Here is an 8,408-nt window from a genome sequence, read left to right as displayed (position 1 = left end):
TATATGATCTTGAAGTATATACAAACAAGTTTGACAGTTGGATCGTTGAATGGGGTGTGTGTGTGTATATATATATATATTTATTAAGTAGCTTTAAATTTATTTATTTTGTACGTATAACACTTAAGAAATTGAATAGTATATATATTTATTAGTAGCTTTAAATTTATTATTGTAGTTAGGATTGGGTTTTTGTTAGAAAAATATATTATTGTGGGTTTTATGTAAAAAAAAATAAAAAATGAATTCGAAGGGAGTAAAGTCACATTTTCAATAAACTTTATAATAATAATATATATATATTTTAAATATAACAATGGGGTCGTTGTGCAAAAACCAATAGCACGATGTCATAATGTAAACATGCATCGGGCAAACCAATTAATTTATTTTATTTAATTATACATTATAAATTTTAAGATATAGTTGTTTTCATAAGTTTTTATTATTTTTTGAAAACTTTGCTCAACGAATATTGATATTTCGTCGGCTAACCCTTATTTACTTATTTATATATTTTATATTGTTAAACTAAATTATTTATTTATTTATTATTATTTTCTTTGCATGACGAAAACAAATTTGGTCTCCTTAACCTTATTTATATTTTAAATCGTAAAATAAAATTTTTTATTTTTTATTATTCATAAGAATTATTTTTATAAATATTGCGCTACGAACCAATTTTTCGTCTCTCAAAAGTTTGCGTGACCAACAGTTCGTCGCGTGAAACTCTAAAAATTTGGGCGGGTACCTAAAAAGGGACGCGAGAATTTTTTGGTCGCGCAAAACTTTGAGTGACCAACAACTCGTCGCGCAAAACTCTAAAAATTTGGGCAGGCACCAAAAATGGGACGCGGGAATTTTATTTTATTTTAAATTTTTTTTAAGATTTGCGCAACAAATATTTTGTCACACAAAGTGATACAATTTTTAAAACCAAAATAACTCCACCATTTTCTCAATGTCTTTCTCTACTCTTACCTCTCATCTCTCTTGCCCTCTCCCCAAATCCGACCCTTTCTCTCACACTCACTCCTCTCACTTAATATCTCATCTCTCTCTTCACTATCTCTCACTCTCACTCTCACTCATTCTCTCATCTCTCCTTTTAGTATCTCTTACTCTCACTCACTCTCTCATCTCTCTCTCACTATCTTATCTAATTCTCTCACACTCAATTCTCCCTCTCATTCTCACTCACTCTCAATCTTGCCAAAAGTTATATTCTCTCCGAATTTAAAATTTTTTTTTCATTAATATGTGTTTTTGGAGTTAGTTTTGAGTTTGTGTGGGGTTTGGGGTTGAGTATAGGGTGAGGATTGGAGTTTGGGTTGGATTTGGGGCATAACCGGAGATTATGCCAATTTTTTGTTATTTTTTTGTTATTTGACCATATTTGTTTTTTTGGAGGGAATCGTCAAGACTTTGAAGGCTAAAGTTGAGGATTGGGACGCTATCGAAACATATCCTCCGCCACTACCACCATAATAGGCTTGTATTAGAATTTTATTATTGTACTTTGTTAATTTATGTGTGCATTTTGAATATTATATATATATATATATATTGGATAATTTGATCACTATTTTTCATATGTAATTTTATTTTGAATATGTCAATTTTAATTAAAGTAATTAAATATAAAAAAGCATGCAATTAAATTAAATTTAAAAAGTAAAATTTTGAATAAATTAATATAAGAGAAATAATAACAAAAAGTCAAAAACCTTGTGCGACAAAATATTTCGTCGCGCAAACTATTAAATTAGTTTATTTTAATGAAAAATTTTAAAACACCAAAAATATTTCATCGCGCAAATATTTGCAAGACGTTAGTATTCATCGCCCAAAGTAGATTTGTGCGACATTAAGGTTTGTTGCTCAAAGTAACTCTGTGCGACGAAGATTAGGTTTCATCACGCAAACCCTATCTTCACGAGATTTGCGCGACGGAATTTCGTCGCATAGGTTTTGCGCGACGAAATTGTACTTTGAGCAACAAACTTATTTCGTCGCGCAAAGTGTTTTTTTTGTAGTAGTAATTACGTACATTGGCCAAAATGGTACAATATGCTATCAACTTTTTTTTTTCTTTTTGGTAGGACAAAGATGCCATCAACTATCCAGCAAAATTCCAATTTTGCATATTAGCATAATTTGAAAAGGACTTAATGCTCTCAATTTATTATATTTTTTTTGGCTTTTTTGTGGGACAAAGAAGCTTTCAACTATCACAATGCAAATTCCAATTTTGAATATGTACATATGTCATTGTTTGATTGGGTTGGAATTCTTACCTAAAATGCTGACCTGATGTCCTTGGTTAGTACATGGAAAGAAGGGGAGGTGAAGTAGTTGCTAAGCATCCCTGGTCACTAATAAATGAAAGGTGGAGAAGTTGCTATAGCTGTAGGATAAACTTAGCACTAGCAACAAAGCATAAAATGAAAAGGAAAAGAGAAAAAGAAAAGAAAAGAGGGAACGTATCAATTTTAGACAATTTTATTGTTAGAATATCATAATGTATAGGGATTTTTGTAGAAATGTCACTTGAACTTATACCTCAATTTCAATTTGTCATTTTAAAAAAACATTGAAGAGAAATGTGACCTTAATTTTTCAAAATCCATGAATTGTCATATGACTTTATCACCATAAAATTTTCCTTCCATTTTCAAGGGTATTTTAAAAATAAAAAAATCATTATATATAAATATAAAAAAATTGTATGTCTTTTAATTAATTAAATTGGAAAAAATATATATGTCTCCCCTTCCCCATCCCATGAGTGCCACCGGCAGCTCCAACCAACCTAGCCCACCTTTAAATGCATTCCCCTTCTTCCTTCACTCTCTACCATGGAACTGTTGAAGTTTTGACTCACCATGATGCAGGAGGAAAGAAGGAACCAAAAGGGCTGCAAGAAGATGCAGCGGCTGCAAGAAGAAGAAGAAGAAGAATCACTGGTGCTCGAGTGGTAGAGGGGCAATTTTGCAAGCGCTCGAGCGGATCGTTTGTGCTGTGCGATTTCCTGACTAGATCTGGACAGATTTTCTCCTTGTTTTGGGGTCTTTTATGTTTCATATGTTGATGGTGGGAGCTTGACTTTGATGCTGATGCCTCTAAATGTTGATCTTTTGGTGATAGGGGACCAAAATCAGCACAAAATCATAAGCTTACCCATTTGTTAAAGGGAACCAATGGCATTCAACACCACCGAAATTCTCCGCTGCAACTGCGGAAAGCAATCTCAACCTTTTTCTTCCAAAACAGACCTTATGTGTTTGAGACACTTCCCAAGTCGCACATGGAAGCTAACATCCTTGGAATCCTAAGAAACAAGATAGACATTTTGAGAGAGAGAGAGAGAGAGAGAGAGAGAGAGAGAGAGAGAGAGAGAGAGAGAGTTTGTTACTCAGCTCCAATCATGAGAATGCACACATTCTCTCACACTGACATTCTAACAAAAACATTCCCTTTTACATAGTAGAGAATATGATCTCAGCCATACAACTTTGTATCAACAATATGAGCTGTACACTTGGCATGAGCTAGGACATATGAGACCTACACTCTAGGATTAAATCTAAGCCTTACATCTATCTAGCTAAGAATTTACTCAAATAGTTGAATCGATCTTCAGGCAGAGCTTTAGTGAAAATGTCAGCCACTTGCTCTTCAGACTTGCAGTACTTCAAATCCACTACACCATCTTGTAAAGCATCTCGGATGAAATGATATCTGCAGTTAATATGATTGGTCTTTTGATGAAAAACTGGATTTCTTGTCCTTGCAATAGCAGAAGTATTATCCACCATTAATGGAGTTGCATCAGTCTGCAATTCTCCAAAATCCTCTAGCACAAACATCAACCATATAGCCTATGTAGTAGCTTCACTTGCACTAACATACTCAGCTTCGGCTGTGGAAAGAGCAACACTGTGCTGCTTGACAAATGCCCAAGAAAACACACCATTGCCAAAAGAGAAAGCATAGCCAGAGGTGCTTCTCATGTCATCTTGGCTTCCACTCCAATCACTGTCACAATACCAGATTAGAACAGCTTATTTTCCCTTATGATATTCAAGACCAAAATCAATTATGCCTAGGATATATCTCAGCACCCTATTAGCTGTTCCATAGTGTTTCTTTGTTGGATATACCTCAGCACCCTCTTGATCTTGAAGCCACTTTGCAATTCCACCATAGCCTTAAACTTCTTGAAGATATTAAATACCTCAGACTTATACTGCATGAAATACACCCAGCACATTCTAGTGCAGTCATTAAGGAAAGTCAAGAAGTATTTGTTCCCGCCTATTGTTGTAGACTGCATTGGTCCACAGACATCTGAATGAATAAGTTCCAATGGCACACACTTGCTTTCCAAGTTTTCTCTTTACTAAAGGCTTCTCTATGGGCTTTTCCAATTGCACAACTTTAGCAAAGTTTATCTGCATTCCCAATTTCTAGTAGTCCATAAAACATTTCCCTTTGCTGCAACAGTTTCAAACTCTGCAAATTTAGTGATCAAATCTCCCCGGGTGTGGTCTATTTACTCCAATCTTTTTTACAGGAATCGAGAAAGAGAGAGAAGGAAGATCGAAGGTTGAAGGATCTAGAAGCGAATATTCTTCCGCGAAATTATTTGTACAAACATTTGGGGTTTTCATTGAGAGCATGAGTTATACTCAACGCGTGCTCAAGGAATCCGTTCCTCCTATTTTCCAAACCGAAGCCTTCCAAACAACCATGGTTGGAAGCAAGCGCACGAGGAGCAAGACCGCCGCGATGGCTCAATCCGTGACGGCTCAAAGCTACTCCTCTCACGATCCCACGATCGACATGGAGGCTCCACCAACTCTCACCACCATGAACCCTCATCAGCCACCTCGTGTGACTGGAACCACCGTGCCACCTGTCGGACTCGAAGCGAGGACCACTGTACCGGCCTCTGTCGTCGTCGTACCATCTCAAGGCCCCGTGGCCAAATCTAGCCACCTTCATAGCACCGCCGTTGAGCATGGTGGAACCTCACATCAAGGTGGGCTCACTACCACTGCCGACTTTGGCCTAATTGTGGAGCAACTTCAAGCATTGCCTCCACGCTAGGCGCACGCTCCCACGTACACATCTAATGAAACCCTAGCCTGTGTACAATTGGGCTCCACACATTTGTCTCCTCCCAATCCACACAGTCAAGTAGACCTTAATTTGAGATTTTACCAGCTAACTCAGAGAATGGATAACCAAAACAATTTGATGAGGCAGCTCATCAACCAAATAAACTTGGCTTAAAACCTTGGCCTTGGACAACAGGGCGAAGAGAGAAGGATGGACGAACGTGCTGATAGGCAGTTCGATGGATACCAAGCAGGTCGAGCAGGAGTAACTAGACAAGGAGATGGACAACAACGCAATCAGCTTGCTGATATGTCGCAAGCATCTGTGAGCCATACAGAGCAGACGAAGTCTCCCATCTATATTGAATTTAAGGACCAACGTGCGTGATAGGCTCGGCCCAAGACTTGACATCCGCACCCGCCTGGGCCCGCAGGGAAACGTTCATGAAAGGCTAGGCTCCCAGAGAGGTCAATTAACGGCCATCGCAATGAGGATCATGAAGAAAATGCGCTCCATTGCCCGCTCATAGAGAAATATTCACTAAAGGCTACTTGATAAACCTCACAATAAGAACTGTGAAGAAAGGCTCTCCGTTGCTCGCTCTCGAAGAACCAATTCTAGTCGCCAAGTTACAGAAAATCCCTCACAAGCGCAATCCACCAACACGCCGCCTAAGCAGTTCAGCAGAGAAGGTCGACCCTTGCAAACCAAAGAGGAAGTTAATCAGCCTCGCCCAAATCATAAAGGTCATCTACATGACCGACCAGCCATGTGTGCCGAAGACATTGAGAATCTTGTGAATAATCAACTTCGAGACTTAAAGATTGGCGAAAATTTTGAAGATCCACTACGTGGGGAGGTAGACCAAGCAAACTCCTCACCTTTCACTGCTGAAATAGAGCAGGCTGCTCCCCCGAAATGATTCTCAACGCTCTCTTTCACATGCTTCAAAGGCAATTCCAATCCCAATAGTCATCTGAAGCATTTCAAGAGTCTTATGATCCGCTACAAAGCCGAAGATGCGCTATTGTGCAAAGTGTTTGCAATGACTTTGCAGGGAGCAGCTCAAGATTGGTTCCATACCCTGCCATCCGGATTGATCAGCAGCTTCAAGGAGCTTGCTTATGTCTTCACCAAAGAGTACACTTCTTATCAGACGATTAAGAAGAACCCTAACCACCTGTACAACCTGCGCAAGAAGCCAGATGAATCCCTTCGTGATTACATCAAGAGATTCAAAGCAAAAAAGGCCAACATTGTAGGGTGCGATGACCAAATCGCATCCTCTGCATTCAAGAAAGGTCTTCCAGCAAAACACAACTTATACCACTAGCTAACTTTCACTCCCAGCCAGACTCTGGCCGAGGTTTTAGCAATCGCGGAATGCTATGCACTTTGGGATGACGATCTAATCGCCTCGAAGAGGTCCACTGAGCAGGAAGATCGGCCGACCAAGCGGGCAGACCAAAGAAGCGACAGGCTTGGCAGTAGGGACAAAGACAAGCGCAGGACAAACCATCCCTATACATCAAAATTTAGTTGAAGTAAAGGACAAACCTTGGGTAAAAAGACCTCTACCCTTGAAAGGAGATCCGGATAAGAGGGATACCAGAAAGTATTGTGCTTTCCATGCGACACATGGGCAAAATAAGAATAATTGCTTTACTTGGAAAGCGCACCTCGAAGAACTAAAGAAAGAAGGTCACTGCACGGAGTTCATCTCGAAGCAGGCCATCCAGCAGATTGAGGACCGCGATACTGCCAAAAAGCCACCCCAGAAGTTCATAAGGATTAATATAATCCTAACCGACTCCGAGGAGTTCGGACTGACCAACAAAGGAAAAAAGAGGAAGATCAAATAGCCCATCATGATCTCCCAGGTCTCCACTAGTCTCCCACTGGCGGAAGACGATCCCGTGATTGACTTCCACAAGAAAGATCTAATCGACCTTGATTTACCACACAACGATGCCCTTGTCATCAGCATTCAAATTGCTCAAGCCATAGTTGATCGAATCCATGCAGAAGAGGGCAGTGCAGCCAACATCCTACAATTGGTAGTCATCCAACAGATGGGCTTAGAGACAAAGATCAATAAATTAGCCAAGTCACTGACTAGCTTCAATGGCGCAACAACAGTTATCGTGGGCACGATAGAGCTCGACATCTACTCCCAACCTGTAATCAGCTCGCAAACATTCATAGTCACTGATGAAGTCTCACCCTACAATGGCATTCTAGGTAGACCATGGATTGGCAAGATCAGTGCCATCACCTCCACCACACATCAGAAGATCCGCTACCCAATCCTTGGGAGCGGTATCGGCCAGATCAACAACGATCAGGCAATGGTGAGGAAATGCTCAGCTCAAGGGCTGAATAGAAGCAAGCAAACACAGTTCCTGCCTGTGAATCAGGCATATCTAAAGGGAGTAGAACAAGCAGAGGAGAAGACAAATCCCGTTCCTGACGGCCGAGCAGACCGAAGAGGAAAAGGAATAACTACTCCCCAATAGCAATCAAAGAATCAGGACCAAGCCGAGGGAATCCATCCGGAGGTTTCTCCTGAAGAAGGATGGAAGCCCAAGGAGGACATTGAGCTAGTACCCCTTGATCCTCACAAGCCAGAGAGAAAAAGCGAGGATCGGCTCGTGCCTAAGTCAGGAGGAAAAGGCAGAGCTTGCAGCCTTCCTCCAAAACAACGAAGACGTATTTGCATGGTCACTATCCGACATGCCTGGCATCGATCCCCAGATCATCTGTCATCGCCTACACGTCAACCCAGCTATCAAGCCTGTAGCGTAGAAGAGACGCAACTTCGCCCCCGAGCGGGTTGCCATTATTGAAGCCGAGATCTTCAAGCTTTTAGCTGCCGGTTTTATTGAAGAAGTCTCTTACGTAGAATGGCTGGCGAATGTTGTTCTAGTAGCAAAGAAAGACAAAGGCCTATGGAGAGTGTGCATGAACTACACTGACCTCAACAAGGCGTGCCCTAAGGATAACTTTCTACTGCCAAGAATTGATCAGCTCGTAAATTCAACTTCCGGCAATCAACTGCTAAGCTTCATGGACGCCTACTCCGGCTACAACCAAATCATGATGCATGAAGACGACAAGGCAAAGACCTCCTTCATCAACGAAAGAGGTACATACTGCTACAAAATCATACCTTTTAGGTTGAAGAACGCCAGAATAACCTATCAAAGGTTGGTGAACAAAATTTTCAAGGAGCAAATCAGTAAGACTATGGAGGTATACGTAGATGACATGTTAGTCAAAGC

Source organism: Prunus dulcis, chromosome 4 (assembly GCF_902201215.1).
Source record: "Prunus dulcis chromosome 4, ALMONDv2, whole genome shotgun sequence".
NCBI classification, from domain to species: Eukaryota; Viridiplantae; Streptophyta; class Magnoliopsida; order Rosales; family Rosaceae; genus Prunus; species Prunus dulcis.
This window is presented reverse-complemented; position numbering follows the sequence as displayed.